This window comes from Perca flavescens, chromosome 16 (genome assembly GCF_004354835.1).
Source record: "Perca flavescens isolate YP-PL-M2 chromosome 16, PFLA_1.0, whole genome shotgun sequence".
NCBI classification, from domain to species: domain Eukaryota; kingdom Metazoa; phylum Chordata; class Actinopteri; order Perciformes; family Percidae; genus Perca; species Perca flavescens.
In genome coordinates, this window is record NC_041346.1 from 219938 (window position 1) to 242602 (window position 22665).

Here is a 22665-nt window from a genome sequence, read left to right on the forward strand (position 1 = left end):
CAGTCGGGATCACTTCACTGGCTGTGTCTCAATTGTTTATGCGAGTAACCAACTCGGGTACTCTAGCTATATAATTCAATGTGAGTACATGAATGTTGAAATGACATAAAATGCCCGTCCCTAGTAGCTGTGATAAATTAGCCTGAAGCTAATGCTTACCTGTTCAGAAGGAAATTAGCCAATTCTGCGTCCTTTTGGGATCTAAGCTGTCTCCATCTTTCAAATACATCTCCAATATTTACCAGGGTGTTGTTACGTCTCTGGTAACGCAACTGTTAGAAACATGCCGTTTTTTTTGTCGGGTACAATTTATCTCCGTTGATCGTGTTCGTTTGTTTGCTGCTTTCATGGCTGTACTACCGTTACAGCTGTAGCGTGCTGGGTTTACGTTTTTACAGGTATATCTGGCAACCCGGCCTGCCTGTCAAACTGGGCCGTTGATAACAAATTCCGTCAAGGAACGGAAATTTCAAAAAGAGAAAATACTGGCATTAGCATTGTTGTCAGAAAAGAGAGTATTCCAGCTTAACATGTTTCCTTAATATCTGATGACGCATTGGTGTCACTTTTGGATTTATTACACTACATATATTACATATTGGACCTTTAACTAAACTTCCTTTTCTGGTACCATTAAGAGGGGATTTTATACTAAACAGACTCACTCTAAAAGATATCGATTTGATTACCCCTCATATTACATTCAGATAAACTTTGGAATATATTTATGCACAAATGAGGGCTTAAGATTGGAATTGCAGTAGGAAGAGATCTTTTAGTGGCCAGTATGAGCAGGAGGAATGATGACAAAAAGACAAAATTGCCCACTTACTATGCCCCCATCCTCCTGGCACATATACAACTGTGGAACAGAGCTCCCCCCAAAGTGTAAATGTATCAGTATTATATGGGGGAATCAGTGTGTTGATGTTGGGGGAGGGTAAGTGTAGAGAAGATGAATTAGTACTGCCCGGAGAGACATGTTCTAGGGTGTTCAGTGCCAATGGTGCAGTGTTGCAGTGCACTCAGAGTTCAGCTTCATAGAAAATACCCACAATGCACCATAAAAACAGTGCTCACAATAATCACTGACCAGAAGTAACTACTACACTTCCACTGGAGAAGTGACATCCATTACACTAGATAGTCACTCACTATCTCTTGAAGGAGGGACCAGTTTGAAGCAATAACCAGCTCTTATTTTTATTGTTTCCATTCAAGGTGTTACAGAGGAATGACAAACCTTACCTGTAAACTTTAGACTGCATTAGTATCAGCAATAGGAGTCTTACTTTCAGTAATGTCACGTGCACACTCTCAGAAACCACTTGTGAAGCGTGTGAAGCTCACTTCATGCAGACATCTGTGGCTGAAAGGCATCAGCCTATGACAGGCCATACTCAAAGACAATTACATCTTATTTTTAACCCTTTAAACAAAGGTTTCATTATGTTCACAAGATTTTAACACACACTAAATATTTGTATACAGTATAAACGAGTGGAAGTGAGTGTTAGTGTTGCAGGGCTATAAGAACCATGTTGATGGGACTTTCTCTATGTCCACTTTAAAGATCTGGATACAATTCCATTGTCGTTTTAAATTCCACTCAGTGTTTTTCTTTGGGCCTTTTAGCAATAACCTCTCTGTCATAAATTAGCATTTTTACTATAAATCTTACAGTTTAAGCAAGAAGACTAAACAAAGACCCCATTGTAACCCTTTAGAGGTGCGGAACAGAAATGGATCACTCTATAAAATGATTAATTATGGCCAGTGGGATCAGAAGTTCTATGTTCGACTACGGAGCCCAGTATTAACCAAACAATACACCAGGAATGACTCAAACACAGTTATGCTTTTTTTGAGAAAGCAAATCACTTCCCTGTTTATTAAGGATAAGCCAAAAACATATGAAAATTATACACTTTAAATTACACAAATCTTATCCGGGTAAGTAGAAAAATAAAAAAATGTAAACATAACTCACAGCTGTGATTTAAAGTTTGGAATTCCCCCCCGTTCTCAGTCACTTCAATTCTGTTTCCGTTTCAGTTCAGTTCGGTCCACTGTGGAAGTGGAGAGAGTTTGTCCTACTGCACAGTTGGTGGTGGGTGTGTGTGTATGTAATGAAGTGTTGAATTCTGCAGGCGCCGTATCTCTAGTTCTCCTCTGGGCTGTGGCTCGCCATCAATGTCTCGATCCAGGCTCCAACATCCAGGTAGATCAAAGGTTCAAAGGGTCCAACAAAAAAACCTGACCTACAGTGAGTAAGATCAGAACAATCGTTTAGCTTTTTTTTAGCTTTCAATCATGAACTAGAATATAATTCATGTTAAATCATCATATTAAACTGAACAATCATTGTAATATGATATCACAATATCGGTAACAAACATTCTCAAAATATTCTTAGAGATAATGATTGAATCAATATAATATCAAAATATTGCTTCCACATAATTAGAACACAAAATGTGTGTAAGTGTGTAACAATTATCTAAACAAACATATTACACAGCACTGGAGTTTGCAGCTTTAAAATATCAAGCTAATGGTTTTAGCGTTAGTGAATGGCGTCTGCCATTGTGCTAGTTAGCATCTCAGCTAGCGCTCCAGGCTAGCACTAGTGTTAGCAGTAAGCATGGTAAAAACGATCGCTCACCGATGCGTTTTCTTCGTGAGGGAGACGTCAGTTCCATCCGGCTGCACTCTCACAGGTCCAGGGCTCCACACTGGATTGTTTTTAAGAGTTTTTAATCCGAGTTTTAACAACATTTTATTGCAATGTCTTGACGAGGTAGGTATCGTTCGACGCGGGGTTTGCTCTCTGTTCTTCCAACAGCTCAAGGGGAAGTGAACTCAGCTCCGTGCAGGTCCATGGTGCAGGTCAACAGCAAGTGGGTAAGCTTCGCTTCAGAACGCGAACCTCCGATGGCGCCATTTTGTTGCTACAAAGCGATCACCTCTTGTTAGCATTACACTGACCGCCATTTTTTTTTACGTCACTTGACTGCGAATAATTAGCCTGTGCTTATGTTATCTCCTTACATATACATACGCTCTCCGTCGCTGTAAGATTGGAAATGATTGAGATTTCTCTCGGCACAGCTACCAGAAGACTTCACACTTTCAGACACGTTGCTCACGTCACATTTACGTTGTCTCTCTCAGTTGGAGGCTGCGCAGTAAAGCAAGAGATTACCGGAAAAGTGCTTCTAATAGCCTTCACTGGTCTCCGTCCAGAGCAACGGGGTCTATTGGTCCATTATATATATGTCAATGGTCAACAGTCCAAGCTTCTTCCTGATTGGCTGACAGCACGTCCAACCCATCTCCTTCAAAATAAACTTCCTATTTATTTTCTCTCTCAGTTGAATTGCTTTTTAGACAAATATGTTTTTAATCTTTAACATTAATAAAGTACTTAATGAATTGACTTTTTAATATAAACTTAGCTCTTTTAATATAGATTTTTAACCTTGGTTACACCATGTATACCTGTATACATAAAAACTGCTTTCAAAGTCGGACAGTAACCATTGGGGTTTTTTCCACATTTGAACTACAGGTGACCAAAGTTGGTAGTTCAAATCTGTTTTATTGTATTTTAATTTACCGGCCCCCTGGTTCAAACAGTTCTTTTATTTCTGAATTCAGTGATCTTTTGTCCTCTATTATTGGGTTGGAAAATCTGGTTATGGTTGGTGACTTTAATATTCACGTCAATGACATTTCTTGCACCTTTGCTGCAGATTTTGTTAATGTCACTGAGTCTTTTAATTTGATCCAACACGTGTCTGGTCCCACACACGTTGGGGGTCATACTTTGGACCTTGTTTTTACGCTTGGTCTTAATCTTGACTCTATTTGCTCTGAGGAGCTGCATGTTACTGACCACGACTGCATTTTATTGAGCCTGTCCTTTAATTTAGATTTACGGCCCAGTAAATGTATAAGCTGTTCTCGCATCTTGAATCGCTTCTCAGCTGAGAAATTTTCTGCAGCTTTTGACCAAAGTGCAGTGTTGTCTTATAATACTGACATTAATTGTCTGGTCCACTCCTTCAACACATATTGCTCATCAGTTTTGGATAAAGTGGCTCTCTGTCACTTCATCCCCATGGTTAAAGTGATGGTTCGGAGTAATTTCACTCTAGGGTCCTTTGCACCATGACCTCGAGCCAAACACCCCCCCAGAAGCTTTTTTCACCTGGGTCGAACATTGGGAGAGTTAGCGTAGAGTAGCGTTATCAGCTGAATAGCTTAGCGCAGGGGCTAATGGATCCGAAGTGTCTCTTAACATTACCCCACTAATAATGCCCGAAATGATACCAAACGTCTACACTAGTACAAATAGGTTATGTACTCATAAAACGATGGATTGGAAAGTTTGTAAGTACACCAGAAGTGTATGTAAATAACACTTGCCTGCTGGCTTCTGCTCTCTGCTGCTGCTGCTGTTACTACCGGGCACTTTGGTGGACAAAAAGAACGCACCATTACCGTCTAACTGCTGCCGGCAGTTAGACGAGTGTTTAGGGCCGTCTACAAATTACAACACCGAAAAGAGATGCAACAAAAATATTTATTAATTTAATGATTAAATAAGGTAATGTCTCCAAACTTACCTCAATTATAACTTGTCTCCTGCTAGTTATTCTACAGCACTTACTTTAAAAAATAAGTTAAATTAATAAATATTTTTGTTGAATCTCTTTTCGGTATTGTAATTTGTAGACGTCCCTAAGCACTCGTCTTACAGCAACAACAACAACAGTAGAGAGCAGAAGCCAGCAGGCAAGTGTTATTTACATAAACTTCTGGTGTACCTACAAACTTTCCAATCCATTGTTTTATGAGTACATAACCTATTTGTACTACTGTAAACGTTTGGTATCATTTCGGGCATTATTAGTGGGGTAATGTTAAGAGAAACTTCGGATCCATTAGCCCCTGCGCTAAGCTATTCAGCTGATAACGCTACTCTACGCTAACTCTCCCAATGTTCGACCCAGGTGAAAAAAGCTTCAGGGGGGGTGTTTGGCTTGAGGTCATGGTGCAAAGGACCCTAGGGTTAAATTACTCCGAACCATCACTTTAAATGACACCACTCACTGAACGACAGTGGAAAACCACCAAGCGTCGTGTTCACCGGATCTATCACAAATAACTATTATCTGAATATAATAATATGGTTAAGGGGGAAATAAGCATGTGACCCATTTCAACTCCAGCCCTCAAAGAACCGGAATCAAAAGGAATCAGAATCTTAAAAATCAAAATGATGCCTAACCCTGCACATGACTGAAAACTATGAATAACTACTGAAATATATGTTCAGTTCCATACACAGAGCCTCCCCTGAATCTGAGGCCTGTCTCCCATTTAAAAACATCTGCTCTTTCGACGGATGCAAAAACAAACCTCTTCCTAAAAACTTTACTCACAGCGAATGCAGCAGGTCGGATTTGAGCCCTGCGCCACTGCACAACTCACCAACATGGGCCGAACGCTCTTACTGGTTGAGCTAGAGGTTGCCCCTATATTGTTTTCTGAAACTGCAAAATAGCACCAGGGAACGTTTGCGCTGGAACACGCCTCCTCTTTTTGCTGAACCGCCTCCGGGAGCACAAATACATTCCCTAATTTACTGACGTGCGTCTGTGGAGGGAAAAGTCCGCTGTGCGTCGGGTGCAAAATAGGAATGATACATGCGTCGTTGTACTAAGGCAATTGCGCTGAGTGCAAGATAGGGCCCGAGTTGTGTTTGATTTAGCATTCATGAATTTAGCGAGCAGTGTTTGAGATGGCTTTGAATTGGATCCATTTCCAGTTATATCCAGTCCACCAAACTTTAAACACTCTCTCTGTGTGCTGATAGCATTTACAATACGGTGGACAGGAGCAAGACCTGTTGTTGTTTGTGAACATTCAATTCAAACATGACCTTCACTGAACTGTTACTACACTCTGACAGTTGCACTCTTTTAAAAGGATATTTACAAATGTGCACTTGGCTGCAGTTGCCACAGGATTTTAGGAAGACATCAGCCATGTCAACCCCATAATCATCCTCCATCTGCTGCGGGCTGAGCGTCTGCTCCACTAGTTGCTCAATCTGGGTCAGCTCCTTTCCTTGCAGGGGTCCACACAGGTTGCAGCAGTTTGTATTGTTTATTATTATGGAAGCCGTCTTTTAATTCCTGCATCTTTGTAATTCTACTCTTTCATTCCCTGTATTCATTATACAAACAGTTATAATAATAATAATAATAATAATAATAAATTGAATTTATATAGCGCTTTTCACAAACTCAAAGTCGCTTCTGTATACAAATACAGATCATGATTTTATAACTAACAGGCTCCCAAATAATTTTTTTTTGAATTATTACAGTGTTGGTAAACATGTAAATATGTCATAATTTTATTAATGACTTTTACTAGTTCAGAATCACCAAGTTTCTTCTCTGATGTGCCTGATCATAGACAAATCCCACCACTCAACTACATTTTTTAAGAATGCACACATGCACTTTTAACTGCTGCCTTCTAAATCATATGTTAAATTCATGGGATTGTAAGTGCAGTCAGTGTGATCAGTGGCACCAAATGGCATCATTTATTATTCACTGGGCTACAATTCATGAATGACTGGCACCAAATTAAAAGCTTTTACTGCCTTTGGCTAAACCTTGACTTACACTAATACACGCCAAAATAAACTAATTTGCCGACAAAAAGCTTGAGACATTTTTGCTTTATGACTACATTCAGTGAAATCTAATACAAAACTAGAACTGTAAGCAGTTATGACGGGGCCCAAGCCTCCAATGCCAGTCGCCCCCAACGCCCCGAGGAACTGTGCCAGTCGTCCCTGGTGACCCGTGGAGCTGCGCCAATGCGGGACCTGAAGCATTATGTGGGGGGGAGGGAACATTGGTGAATATCGAGAGATTTGATGCACAAGGTCTGGGGTACTCTGCCGTTGCAAATGTAGTGGTTAACAGTTCATCTCCGTGCATATACAGACTACCTTTAACAATTCTCTGCAATAAACAAACTTCTTAACCCCCCTGTCCACAGGGGACAGCAGAGAGAAATGAGAGAATGACTGAGAGGGTGGAGGGAGGGAGGCAGGTGTGGTGGTTGAAGGAGCAGGGGAGGTGGTCAGGTTGTTGTAAATGGTGTCATAGGTGCCGATTTAGTTTTCCTCTGTGGGTGCTGACAGTAGCACGCCCTTAAAAAAGTAGTAAAAAATTGTTTGCATTTCAGAACCTTAAGAAATGGACAGCGTCCCACGCGAACACAAACGCCTATTAACTCGATAATTTAGCCTTAAAGTATGCTTTCAACTCAGGACAGCACCACTTCTCACAAATACAGATAGGATTAGAGATGAAAAGTTTAATTGACACGTAACCGCGATCAGCTTCGAGGGAAATTAAAAATCAATTCCACCGACATATCCAATCACACTAAAACAGACACTCCACCTAGCACCAACTTCAATGTTTAATTTTAAATGAATGTAGCCTGTGGTGGCAAATTTTATTTTAACCATTTGTTTAATGATATTGACCATTTATTTAAAGATTGTTTTAAACCTCCACATAATCCTGTTCCTTCCTGTAGACTTAAAGGCATCAGTGAGAGAGCTGGCCTTGTAGACTGTGAGCAATAGCATAAGTTATTTTCGCTAAAGAATTGCAGCTCCTCATTTGTTTATTTCTCTCAGATAAAGTGAAGAAGGCTATAACACTGTGTGAAGCGTATCTCTTTCTGTCTCCTGAGATAAGCAGGTGTTTAGTCTAATGTAGGAGACACAGGAGCAGAATGGAAGGTTGTAAAATCATTTGACTGTCTATGGTATTTTTTAGTGGCAGCATGCTAAAGATATTTGAAGAGGGGTGGCTTAACGGAGTTTCTTCACTATAAGATGTTTTGATTTTTAGGTTTCTAGTTAGGAAAGACATTTTCAGTTGTGCTGCGTGTACCTTTGAAACTGTGTTTTCTCCATTTGCAAATGTAAATAAATACTCAAAGACCAAACTTTGGTTTAATTCTCAAACAGTCGTTATTCGTTTTCATTTGATCATTGATATTTCTAAACGCTGCTGCTTCATAGGAAAACTTCCATCACAAGCCTACTGGTTTCCGTGGGCGCTCGAGCTCCGGAGCACCCATGGTATCGGCGCCTATGAATGGTGTTGATTTTGGATTAAAAATGTTTGAGAAAAGAGTTACATTTGTCCACTGTGAAGGTTGTAGAAACTTTGTCAGGTGGGTTAAGAAGTTTGTTTATTGTAGAACACCAGGGGAGCACGCAAAAGCAAAAACCAAAACGTAACGGTAGGAGGTAAACATCAGTAAATATTGAGAAGTGTGAGCTGCAAGGTCTGTGATACATTCCCATTGCAAATATTCCATTAACATTGATTAACAGGGCAAAACTCTTATACGTTGATTATAGCGCCCACTAATGGCCGATCTTTGCCAAATTTGGTACAAATCCTCAGAGCGGCATGCCGAACGAGCAACACATCTACAGTTATATATTTGGAGTCGTCTAGTGCAAAAATAAACATATTGAACATTATAACTCATAAAGGACAAACTATTAGCATTTCTTACCCACAGTGTATCAATCTTGGATGTAATAGTATGGATTAATTTCACAAAGACCCAAAAAACTCTGAACTTCTAGGCTGGATGCAAAACCTTCTGTAAGGGCTAAGAAGACAAAAACAAACATCAGCAGAAAGGGACAACTGTTACCTTTTAGCTCCAAAAGACCCTAAGTTTCGACCATTTATAATTATGAAGTTATAAAGTCATGAATCAGAAGTGCCGTTTGGTGTTGTATACAACATGCTCGACCTCAGAAGGGGTTAAAAGGCCCAAATTGGTATATATTGACTATAGCGCCCTCTAATGGCTGATCGTTGCCAAATTTGGTACAGAGCCTCAGAGCGGCATGGCGAACGAGCATCACAAGTTTTGTGTTGATTGCTTTTACTGTGGCAGAGATATTGCAATTGCAAATTTCCCATTTAAATGCATTGAGTTATTGACCGAAACAAATAAACGTTGCTTATAGCGCCCCCTAAAGGCCGAGCTTCACCAAATTTGAAAACAAGCATCGTAGTCGGATGGTGAACAAGGATCTCAAGTTATTTCCTGATAACATTTAATTTGGCCGAGATATGATATGATATGTGTGTGGTAGGTAGTATAGGAAAATTTGTTTGGTCATCAAATGTGCATACTTTAACATAGCAAAATGTGGGTCATGTCTATCTGGAGATGCTATCTACACGGTTTCGTGCAGATTGGTCGCACGGCCTAGGGCGAGTTCGAAAAAGTTGGTTTTGCGCATTGCACAATATTGCAAAAAACCTTTTAAGCGGAAATGAGCGTGGCCTATATCAGATAATTCAGCTTGATTCAAGGAACACGCTGATGTAAGAATTTTTAATGTGCCATGTGTAATGTAGAAGTTAAAGACAAAAAAAACATTATAGCGCCACCTAGTGGTCCACATGTGTAATTTTTGGTAGGTGTGGCCCATTGTCCATTGTAAATTTGAAGATGTTTACATTAGTGTAAGTGGTAAATTTAGACATGCGTCCCATAGGCCAAGCCCACTTTGACCCCTCAGTACCCCATTCTAGGTTTAGCCTCAGGATTAAAATTATTTTTATAACTTTTTGTCAGGTCAGTCTGGAGATGCTACGATCCAAGAAAAAGTAGGTTTTTGATAAATTGCGATTTTTCACGCATAAAAGTCTAGGCGGAAATTGGTCTGGCCTATATCACGTGATTCAGTTGGATCCAGAGAACGTGTAGATGTATGGTTTTTGAATGTTGGGTGTACGGTGCGAGAGTTATAGGGAGTTATAGCATCAAATGCGTTTTTTCTGCTATAGCGCCACCTAGTGGTGAAAGTGGGTCAATTTTGGCGCCTGAGATCCTTGCGGAGTTTTGGACCACTCCTGAAAATGGCAACCCCCCCACCATGTACGGTTTAGGCTGTAGTCAGAGTTTAAGGTGGAGAAGAATAATAAAAATGTATGAAAGGGGGCGTGGCTAAAGCTTAGGGGGCGGGTCAAACCATTACCAATGAAGAAGGAACTCTCTGCTGGGTTCATTGATCCCTCACACAAGGGTCAACCTTAAATGGTTCAAATGTTATGAAAGGGGGCGTGGCTGAAGGATAGGGGGCGGGCCAAACCATTACCAATGAAGAAGGAACTCTCTGCTGATTTCAATGTCACCTCACACAAGACTCTACCTTAAACGGTTAAAATGTTATGAAAGGGAGCGTGGCCTGATTAAGTGGGCGTGGTTAAAGTATAGGGGGCAGCTCAGTATCACATGTAGACCATACATTATAAGTTTCATGTAAATCGGATGATGTATGTCATATAAGGCAGATTTGTTGCCAGCCCCCCACTATGACCCAAAGTAAATTTTGGCCTGTAGGTATCCTCAGGCCTGGACCCTTGAGCGGGAGGGGGAGGGGGGGGGGACATTTTTGGTGCCTAATTTTAACTAGGGATGCACTAATCTGACTTTTTCAGTCCTAATACTGATACTGATGCCAGGGCTTTGTGTATCTGTTGATACCCGATACCGATCCGTTGCTGTTGAATTAATACAGTTTTTCTCGATTGCTTAAACACATTTCTTGAAACTATGCCTCGTATTCTCAAAACAGTAAACACAAATCCATAACGTCTCACCCAATTCACCAAACATCCTATTTTCAGGTCATAATGAAGCACTATATCAAAACCATTAACTCTTGCTGAAAAACCAAACTTTGACCTCAGATGGGACACACAAGCCATCACAACATACACACTAAAACTTAGGTTTACAGTGTGTAAACCTAAGTTGTTTTGAATTTATTACACCAGTGTGGTGTAATAAATTCAAAACAACATTTCCAAAACTGTTAAGTTATGTTGCCACAAACCTTTTCAGATGAACACAAGACACAACCAATGGTTACATTGGCACATTTTATTCATTACTGTATTACAGTACTACACAGTAAAAAAAATCACGTCCACATCACAGGCTATATTGGCCCTAGCCAGGCAGTGGGGGTAAAATCCTCTTGCATGCCTGATCCACCCCTGGCACGCATCTACGGATATGTCTAGGCAGGCTTCTTCCATGGCCTGAAGGAGGTGAACACGTATATAAGGTTCTCGATCATACACTTTCCACCGCCATGCCGAAAAAAACTCCTCTATTGGGTTAAGAAATGGAGAGTATGCAGGCAGAAAGAGGTTGGAAAATATTGGGTTATCGGTAAACCAGTCACGAACCAGAGCAGCGCGATGGAAGCTGACGTTATCCCAAACAACAACATAGTGAGGATGCTCTGGTTGTGCTGGTTCCCTGTGGTCCAGCTGGAACATATGCTCTCTTAGACCATCAAGGAATGCAAGAAGGAGCATAGTATTATAGGGTCCTAGACTGGCATGGCGGTTGGCTGATGGCTGCGCACATCGTGACATTCCCTCCACGCTGACCAGGGACATTTACAATAGCCCGATGGCCAATTATATTCCTCCCCCTTCTCCTTCTTTTGGTGAGGTTGAAACCAGCGTCATCCACAAAGATAATTTCAGGTGGAACAGGCCAGCCTTCAATCTCAAAGATTCTCTGCAAAACACATCAAAACACAATAGAGTATATCACTACCCTGAAGCACAGTTCAAGAGGGCACAAATGGCAGCATAAACTGCTATACTGTGATGGTGCACAATACTTCATACAATATCAAAAGTCATACCTGAACATATTCCACTCGTTGGTCTTTTACCCTGTCAGAGTTTCGTTCAAAAGGGACGCGGTACACCTGTTTCATCCGGAACCGATGCTTTCGGAGGATGCGATCAATTGTGGAAAGGCTGATGGAATTTATTCCTTGAAAATGATTATTATCCTCAATCACTCTCCTTTGAATCTCTCGCAGGCGGATTACATTATTGGCAATGACCATGTTTACAAGCTCCCTCTCTTGCTCCTCTGACAAAAGCCTTAGCCTCCCACCACCAGATGGTCGTCTCTGTATCCTACAAAATAGAAGCACGCATTACTGTAAATTTGATGGATTTATTTAGTATTACAGAAGGACATCACATGTTGTACTATGGTACAACAGTGCATGTGATGTCAAAGCACAGAGTACAGCACTCAAAAGTTACTGTACAGAGCAGTCGTACTGTAAGTACACCTACCTGTTTTCCTCCCTGAAGGTTCTGATGATGGAGGTGACGGTGAAGCGACTCAAATTAGGCTGGACTCGTTGCCCAGCCTCCCTCATACTCATACCGTGGACAAGAACATGGTCCACTAAAGTGGCTCGAATTTCATCCGAGACTGCTTGTCTCCTTGCCCTTATTCCTCCACCTCGTCTTTCACCATGTCCTCCTCTTCTACCTCATCCTTCACCACGTCTTCCTCCTCTCCCTCCTCGCCTTCCTCCTTCACCACGTCCTCGTCCTCCTCCTTCTCCTTCACCATGTCCTCCTCCTTCTCCTCCTCCTCCTCCTCGACCATGTCCTCTTCCTCTCCCTCTCCCTCTCCCTCTCCCTCTCCCTCCTCGACTGTCATTTCTCTGTGGATCCATTGTTCCAAAACTCAATGAACTGACTCTGGCCATTTTATCTATCTATTGAAAGTTCTGATTGGTGTGTGATCAATTTTGACTCGTAGTGTTTCCACCTGGATAATTGTGTGCTAATTGAGCTTCAGCTGTGCAGACTTGAGAGAGCAATATTGAATGCTGTGCTTTCTAAATGACAACATGGTGTAACAGTAACAGTTCAACAAATCTGACTCATGTGTCAAAACCAGGGAATAGTGTTTATAGTTTAGTGAAATGGGTGTGCTTTTTGAAAAATGGCATTATGGTTTTGAAATTTTAGTTCAAAAGCCTGGTTATAGTGTTTAAGCAATTGAGAAAAACTGTAATAAAGTGTATACCTTCCTTCCACTGTGTGGAAGAGACTAAAGCCACCAGACTTTCCTAACTAAGACAAAATAACATAGAAGAAATGTATTGAATTCTTATTTATTTGTTATTTAAAAAACAATTGTGCATTCACATCAAAAATATAATGTAATCAAACTTCTTAAAATAAATTTAAATAAATAACAATAATGGGCCTTCAATAATGGGCCACCTTTATATAGGTTTTATAATGGCTTATTCTACTGTCAGGAGTACAGAGCATATCACAAAAACATGTTAATGTCATCATGTTTACTAAAAGCTTTGATTACTAAAGGGTTTGGCTCCACGACATTATACAATAACTTTATATGAAGGAGAATCCATCAAACAGTTACAGAAGCTAAACTATTTTTATTGTGCAAACTGCAAAGTAGTAAAATAAACTCAAATCAATACACATACAAACAACTTTAACATTGTTTCCCTTTCAAAACCAAATAGTTGTAAGCTATAAACACTACCTTGGCAACAGGTGATAGTCGGGGAGCCCAAAGTCTCAAAAATGGGTTGAACCTGACATGATCTGCCATACTTTTTATTTGTGTTTTTTCTGTTAACTTTGACCCTAAGAACCAATAATTGGAGGGTCTGTTCTGCCGGAAATATCACGAAAAAAAATTGTGGCCAATTTAGTGGATGCATCCTGTAAATTTTATCAGAAAAATGTGAATTCTTTTTTTTTTTTCTCAAATCCTCAGTGGGTTGGTTAAGCTGTGAATAAATGCATTCCAGATGCACAGAACACATGTGCTGACAACATCCACTGAAAGAATAACTCTTAAAACACATTTCTACATGATTCTGGCTCAATTTAATGCAAAAAAATTAGGTGTTTTCTCACTTTTTTACAATATTTTTATCTTTACTTCATTGGCAATCCACTATTCCCCCAAGTTATGGCATCAGTCAATATGCCATTCTTTTCACCAAACAGTATACTCATTCCACAGAAACAAATTTAAAAATCCAACCAAAATCAATGGATCTGTGATGATTTCACTACTAGTTGGCGATCAACAGGCTCACAACCTCAACAGAATTTTAGGCTACTCTCAAAATTCCGAAAGACATACTGGATATTTAACATTGTTTTTAATGTCCACATTATTAAACATCATGGCCCAGTCATCTTTTTAATTTAAACATAACCCTGTTGTCCCAATGGAAATGTGTCACACAAGAAATATAATACATAAAAATAACTTTCATTATTTTATTGCCTCAGATGACAACTATTGCTTTAATGGAACAAAATAATTTAACTTAATTAACTAGGTCCCTGTGAGGTGGGATAATCAGGAGGGTGGCACACTGCAGATACTGCTCTGGGGACAGACCTTCACCCTCACCACCTAAGGAGACAACAAACAAGCCCGGCAGGGTGGGTTATACAGCAGCGCAATAAAAGATGCACCCCCCCACCCCCCACCCTCCCTCTCGAACACACACACACGGCCTACTTACGTGTCCCTGTCTTCAAGCGCAAGTTCAATCCTTGAACATCTCTTGGGGTCTCCGGTGCAGAGACATGCAATGCCACACTTCACATTGGCTCTTGCACAGGAGCATCCTCGGGCACACATGCTTTTCTTGCAGCGGCAGTATTTGCTTTGTTTGAGTTCAGAAGGTTTTGCCTCTTTTAGCATCATGGTTGCCACCAATTTTCCATTGACAAGTTGTCTCCCAAAATCAGTGGCAGCTGGGTAGGTTGGGTGAACCATGTGTGCCCGCTTAGACACAGCCAACTGATGGAGGGCTCGACGAAGGTAATAGGAAGGCATCTTCAGTTGGTGGAAGGCAATGCATGTCTCCTTTGATGCTCACAAAGAGATGGGCTCGCAGTGCATCTAGATTACCACCAAAGTCACTCCTGTCATAGAGTGACACCATGTATCACCGTGATGCTGTTATAACTTCTTCCTGAACATCCAGGCTTTCCTCAGGTTCACAGTACCTGCACAGCGGCAGAAGGTCTGCCAGGTGTTTAATTGCAGTTGTGTAGGCCCGCCTTTTTCCTCTTCTGTACAGATAGCTCACTGTGTCACATCCGGTAAGTATGTAGGTGCTGAGGAGAAGGGATGTAAGATCTGAAGCTCCAACATCATACTTCCCCGCCAGAGCTTCTGTGATGACATGAACAGGTAGGAAGATATCCATCATCTTCACCCACAGCTCCTGCAGCCCATTCATGTGTGTGATGTAGTACATGCACATCATGATTACATCTGTGTCAGTCGCAACCACTACAGCCCGTTTGTGGTGCAGAATTTGTACTGAGTATGCAATGTGAGCAAACATCCTGGTATCTGCCTCCTCATGTTTCTCACAGGAAAGTTCTGGAAGTTCAACCTGACAATCTGCTGACAACAGGACAGCGCGACCAGGATCACAAAAGATTCCACCAAGAGTAAGTGCGCATCATGCAGGAAGTGACTTGTTCTGAGCTGCCCATGCTTCCCCAATGTAGTTCAACAGATTAGCTTTATTCAGTGGATTGTGAATGAAGCCTTTCCATTCAGGTATAGGGAGAGTATCATGTGGCTTGTACTCCTTCATTTTGCAGGGGCAGGTCTTCATTCTCTTCTCTCGTTCCTCACCTTTCAGACTTTCAGCAGGGGAGACATCATATTGATCCCCAACAAAGTGGATACAGTCACACTTGTCTGGGAGGATTCCAAGGAGCTGCCTCAGGTATTTTCCTTGTAGTTCATGGAAGGTGCTGCTCCCAGGATGTTGGTAACGTTGAATGAATGCCATGGCATCTACTACCATTACAACAGGCTTGTCAGAGGGCGGTAGTTTGTCCACTTCCCCCCATGTACTGCCAAGGGCTGTCTTGATTGCAGCCAGGTAGTCTGCCTTGTTTCCTTTACGCATTGCGTTACTTTGGTCAAGGGATCTGGCTCAAACAGGGAGGCTGGGCAACTTGTCCATTCGTGGCCAAACACTTCCACCTTCCTGTCTTCCTCTAAGTCCTGAACAAAGTACAGGTTCCGCACAACTGCACTCTCCTCCTCATAGACCTTTTTGGCTTTGAGTGCCATGGACATTGACTTCTTTGGCTTTGCTGCAAAGGTTGAAAGTTTAATTTGGGCTACTTTCTCACTGTCTGTTTTTCTTGCTGCAGCCAGTGCCTCCAGTCCTTTTTCACGAGCGCAGATCAAGTCAGCAGATGTAGCTTTGTGGCCTGTTGAAATGTTGATCAGCTTCTGTTCTTCACATGTGAAAGGATTGATCATCTGGATATTGATGACATCTGCTATTTTCCTTACACCTTCTGCCTCTTTTGCACCTTGGCTGTCCTTGTCCTCGTGGTGTTTAGTGTCATCTGCATCCAGGTGTGCCATAGCCTTTGTCTGCTCTGAAACAGCTGTCAGAACTGGAAGAGCTTTCAAGTATTTCTCCATGGCCGCTGGCTGCTGACTGATGCCAGTGAAGAGTTTTGTCTTGGCACCACGGTTGTAGGTTTTTTCAAGTGCCATGTCTGTCCAGACACCATTAAACCGTCCTTCTGTTTGACATACAGTGAACTTCCCATCCTTGAATGCCCTATAGATGTTTGTAGCCAGTGTAGGCAAGCTTCTCATAGCTTCTAGGTAGTGGGGCAGGCAGGATACATACTTGTAGTGGCCAGCAGCTACAAGGTATGGTAACATCTTTTCCACTTCAGCCAGGTGTTCTTCCCACAGACCTGCACGCTCAGCAAGGATGAACCTTCTAAGAATCATCACCATATCCATGTACATTAGCCATATCTTTGTGGTAGGTGAGGTACATGCCTTATCAAATTCAGCCATCAAACATGAAAGCTTTTTCAGTTGGTCAGTTGCATCAGCACACGCAGAAGTTGATTTCTCTACATCCTCTTCTGACAAGGCATCTAGGAGTACCTGGACATTGTTGCTAAGCACACACATGTACGCCAGGTCCTTCTCTTCATCGACCAACCATCTGGCAAATGCTTCCCAGTGTAGGGAAAACATGGCTGCATACATCTTCATCCTCTAGCTAACTTTCTTCTCGGTTCTTGAATGTGCAGTACCGACCGGAGCCTCTCCCAGCTTAACAGACTATTATGCTACCTGGCTAGCTAGGCTAGCAGCTGTAATGTTACCCATCATGCCATTGGGTGGTGTAGCTACATTTGTAAATGTAAAATTATTAGTGTTAGAAACTGTTTAAGTCACAAATTGTTATAGGGTATGGTGTTTTATCCTTTTAAAGAGAGTTGTTGTGGGTTATTAATTGTTGTGTTATAAAGTTACTACCATGAGTGAGAAGGGTACGCAGTTAACAGGGGTCCTGGTGCTGCGACGGAGGAAAAAAAAACAAAAAACTAGATCGGCCCGTGAATCTGTTAATTTTTCCAATCCCCGATCCAGCTATTTTTTCAATATCGGAGCCGATATCGGATCCTAATATCGGATCGTTGCACCCCTAATTTTAACTTTTGTCGTGGCAAATGCTCATATTTTGTGGACTAAATGTAACCGTAATCTCCGCCAAACCGAGCGCCAGCTCACAGTGCGCTGTACCCGGCTCAAAGTCCCCTATTCTCGGCTAAACACATCTACTAACTGCCGCTGATGCGACTGAACTGTGATGGAGGTCCGTTGCCCGCGTTGCAAAGCTCTGTAGCATCTTAAACAACTAGCATCTGCCGCTTGGCGTCATGGAGCTCGTAGCCAGCCAACATCACGTGACCAGCCGGCGTCACGTGACTACTCGGCGATCTCGTAGGATATCATACGTTTTGGTGTGCATACATTTTTGTACGATATCATACGGACCCATTTATGAGAATGCATTGAACAACAATGAAGTCAGTCATAGAATGGTGAATGATTTGCTTCTCGACAGCAGCCTGGTCACAGTGGAACACAGAGGGCCACAATGTACTCAGCCTTTTGCTGCTCATAGAAAAAGCAACTGGTGGTTAATAGATAAATAGATATTTTAGGTTTCAAAATGCTTCTTCCAACCAGATACTGTAGCTAATCCACAACAGTGGTAGGCCACGGTCCATTTAATGTTAACATTATTCACTGCCTCCATGCGGGAATCACATATAGGCCATTTGTATAGAATATTTGAAAAAGATAATCCCTCCAGGATTTTTAAACAGTGCAGAGTCCAGAGTGGATAAATCTAAACAGAACAGCATTTACATTTACATGTGGGTATGAGGAATACAGTATTTGGAAAAGGATGACGTAAGCCTGCTCAGACACAGGCACTAAGAAAACCTGTAGTTTACTGTATGCTGTTTTGTCAGATGGCTGAATATATAATATACAATTATGATTTAATTGATTTAATTGATTTCTTGGCAAAGCAGTGTTTAATCTACTGTATGCCTTTAACAGCGATCAAATCACTATTTTCCATTTTGTTTCACTGACAACAGAAACAGACACATTTCTAGATGAGAACACCAAAATCACCAGTCCACTTAGCCTATATTAAGGTACAGTACAGGTGATGACCGAGAACCTAACATATCATTGTCATTGTCTGAAGGTAAATGTGATTCACTGTGAGTGGCATGGACATCTACATAGAGTTGCACTGAAATTCTTAAGAACACAAGGACAGTGAGCTTAGGCAAGGCAAGGCAAGGCAGCTTTATTTGTATAGCACATTTCAGCAACAGGGCAATTCAAAGTGCTTTACATAAAACATTAAAGAGCAGTTAGAAGACAATTAAAAACAATTTAAAAACATTAATAAACAAATTAAAAACATTAAAAGACAACAATAAAATTGATAGTGCAGTAGAAGAATAAAAGTTACAGTGCAGTATAAGAAATTAAAGTTAATAAAATAGATTATTTAAAGAAAAGCAACATCAAAAAGATAGGTCTTTAGCTTAGATTTAAAAGAACTGAGAGTTGCAGCGGACCTACAGTTTTCTGGGAGTTTGTTCCAGATATGTGGAGCATAAAAACTGAACGCTGCTTCCCCCTGTTTAGTTCTGACTCTGGGGACAACAAGTAGACCTGTCCCAGATGACCTGAGAGGTCTGGTTGGGTCATAATGTAGTAGCAGATCAGTAATGTATTTTGGCCCTAAACCGTTTAGTGATTTATAAACCAGTAAAAGTATTTTGAAATCAATTCTTTGAGGCACTGGAAGCCAGTGTAGAGACTTCAGAACTGGAGTGATGTGATCCACTTTCTTGGTTTTAGTGAGGACTCGAGCAGCAGCGTTCTGAATCAGCTGCAGCTGTCTGATTGATTTTTTAGGGAGACCTGTAAAGACACCGTTGCAGTAGTCAAGTCTACTGAAGATAAAAGCATGGACAAGTTTTTTCCAGATCCTGCTGAGACATAAGTCCTTTAACCCTTGATATATTTTTAAGGTGATAATAGGCAGATTTTTTTAATTATGTTAATGTGGCTTTTAAAATTCAGGTCTGAGTCCATGACTACACCAAGATTTCTGGCTTTGTCTGTTGTTTTTAACATTGTCGTTTGAAGCTTAGTATTAGGTTGGGGTTAGGCATTTAGTTGTGATGGTTAAGATAAGGTTAGGGGCTAGGTAATGCATTATATCATTGAGGGTCTTCTAGGGCTGGGGTTATATATGGTTGAAAACTGTATCACGATATAAGTTTTTCATATCGGTCGATATTGATAATTATTGATATTTTTATGACCTATTTAAAATAAGGACCAGGAGAAAAATATATTAAATTTAAACATTTTTATTTTAAACTTAACCCTGCTCTGATTATAATCCCCTCAATTATAAAAGCAGAAATGTCAACACAACCATGGAAAACACTCAAATAATTAAAATGTAAACAGGTCTAAAATCACAATGAACACTTAACAATTATCTCTTAACATTAAGGTGCAAAATTAAAGAATAAGTAAGAAATGCTTAATAAAGTGTCATAAAATAGTGCAAAGTGTTAGCTAAATATAAGAAACCTGAGAAGGAGGTATTTTCTGGAAGTTTAGTGCTAGATTGGTAACCTGGCTTCTGGACAGTGCCCAGCATGTCTGCCTCTGTTATTTCTTTGTAGCGTTTAGTAAGGCGCTGATGCAGAGTACCTCTCCATGGTGGTCTGCTGCTTGTAGTGTTTAGTAAGGCGCTGATGCAGAGTACCTCTCCATGGTGGTCTGCTGCTTGTAGTGTTTAGTAAGGTGCTGATGCAGAGTACCTCTCCATGGTGGTCTGCTGCTTGTAGTGTTTAGTAAGGTGCTGATGCAGAGTACCTCTCCATGGTGGTCTGCTGCTTGTAGTGTTTAGTAAGGCGCTGATGCAGAGTACCTCTCCATGGTGGTCTGCTGCTTGTAGTGTTTAGTAAGGTGCTGATGCAGAGTACCTCTCCATGGTGGTCTGCTGCTTGTAGTGTTTAGTAAGGTGCTGATGCAGAGTACCTCTCCATGGTGGTCTGCTGCTTGTAGTGTTTAGTAAGGCGCTGATGCAGAGTACCTCTCCATGGTGGTCTGCTGCTTGTGCCGTGTTGCAGATGTTGTTGGACGTTGATGGCGAATATGGCTGTGCTCCAAAGTGTGAGCGCGGCTAAAGTGGTAAAACAAGTTTATGGTAGTACCAGTGTTGGTCTGACGACATTGGTCTGACTACGGTCAGACTTATAAAATCCCCAAAACTGCCATACTGACTTTTCCTGTTTTATCAACGATTTCCTTGCTCGCTGCGGCACTGACTTTCCACTCCACGCCGGTTCTGTTATTGAAGAACACGAGACAGCGATGTGGCGCAACCAAACATGATGCTGTTACATGATTGGCTGTTAGAGTGTCACTCCCCACGTTGCTAGGTTGCCAGAGAGTGAGGGCCTTTGTTCATGCAACCAAACTTGATTCACAACCTCTCGTTTTATCGACCACATTTTCTATTGATATTGATTATGTGTCTATCACGATACATATCGTTATCATTTTATTGCCCAGCCCTAGGGTCTTCACAAGTATAGAAGTATAAGCAGCACAAATAACAAAGAACAATGAACCATGAGTGGTGTGTGTAAATAGATTTGCTTTCAATCTTGTCTGTAGCTTTACTTTCTAGTCTAGACAAAATCAAAACTGGACTTTGAAATTTGGACTTGATGCCCTCCTCAGGCCAATCAGACTCCAATACTCTTGGATTAGCAGCAACATATTCAGAGATCAGACATGAAAATCACTCACCTTTCAGCGAAATTCGCCGTTTTGAAACCAAAATAGGTGACCTACGTGAATCGTGTAGATTCGATGAGAAAATGTTTAAAGGGGGGAGGGGTTGACGCGCTGGATTTAACCAGTCATCAAACTTCCACCAACCAATGAAACGAGTTCCACCAACCAATGAAACGAGTTCTAGCCAATCAGATGCAAAGTAGGTCGGGTCTTTGCCGAAATGTCAGAGTGCGGTGCCGGTGTGGTCTCCGTGGTAACGCGGCTAAAAAAAATTGAGGCGAAGTTTATCAAACTTGGAGCATGTAGATACAAGCAGCTTTAGTTGAGAAAGGAGTTAAAACAAATGGCGCTGGGCATGAATAGAGGACAAGAGGAAAAGGGTGGAGACGGGAAGCCGTTTAGCACTTGGTGCCGGGTGCTTCTGCAGCGCATGTTGAAGGAAGACACTGGACGGCAGCAGCGGTAAGACAGTGCTTGCTAGTCACAAAGCTTCGATCCGTGCACGGTGTCATACGAATATGTTACCGGCAACGACCGCTACCGTTGCGACTGCGCCTTTACTGACCGACCGTGATACAGACAATACGTGTGTGCACGTTCATAGCGGAACATGATTTGTAAAAGCTATCTGAAGCCCAAACTGCCTTGACAAAGCTGTCTGTTTGGAATCAGCATGGCAGGTATTTAAACATTATGGCCTTGTCCCAGAGTTTAGACGTCTAGCTATATGAAAAGATAAACAATGCAACGTTTTTAATTAATGTAAATAAAGCAGCTAATATCAACATGGACAAAATCATGAATGTACTAATTCGCTTTTTTGATGATGACCTGGCCAAAGTAGTAAAGTTTAGTTTTCACAATGATTCATTGTAGGATTATGATATTATTGCAATATGTAAATCCACATTGACTCTTTATTTAACATATGGTTGGAAGAAGTAAAAATGTATCCATAACATAGACTTTTATTATTGTGTAATGTAAAAACTAACAGTTTTGCCAGTCAAATTAACTTTAATGAGTGCATATTGAAATATTACACTGTTGGTTGGCAAAAAATGCATCTCAAAATGCATCAGATTGATGCTTTAAAATATGGAATATTTAAAAATTTCTTCCGCCCCGGACCCCCCCTAGAGGGGTAATATCCTTCTCACCTTTTTCAACCCTGACCCATTTTCATGCCTGAGAGATACAGACATATAGCAGAAATTTGGGCCTCAGCAACTTTTTCCTAATTTTATGCTTTCATTCAGTTTTTCTCGCAAACATACATTGTACATATCCCTGAGTTCTAACGAGAGTGCTGAGTGCATTTCCTTCCTTAGAAATCAGTTAAAATGTTAAAAGTATCTGTCTTCTTCTTCCCTGCCTTTGCTGGAAAATTGCTATGACCCTTGGCACACTACCACAACCAACCAATAAAGCCCTTTTTTGACTGCATGAACTTTCCCCAGAGACCAGGAACCT

General features: G+C 41.2%; 1 protein-coding gene across 2 annotated transcripts in view; it reads left to right on the top strand.

Moving 5' to 3' along the window:
• The window catches only part of ajm1 (apical junction component 1 homolog), a 37211-nt gene that overhangs the window by 10200 nt on the left and 4346 nt on the right, over positions 1 to 22665 (top strand). The gene's annotated exons all lie outside the window — the stretch shown is intronic.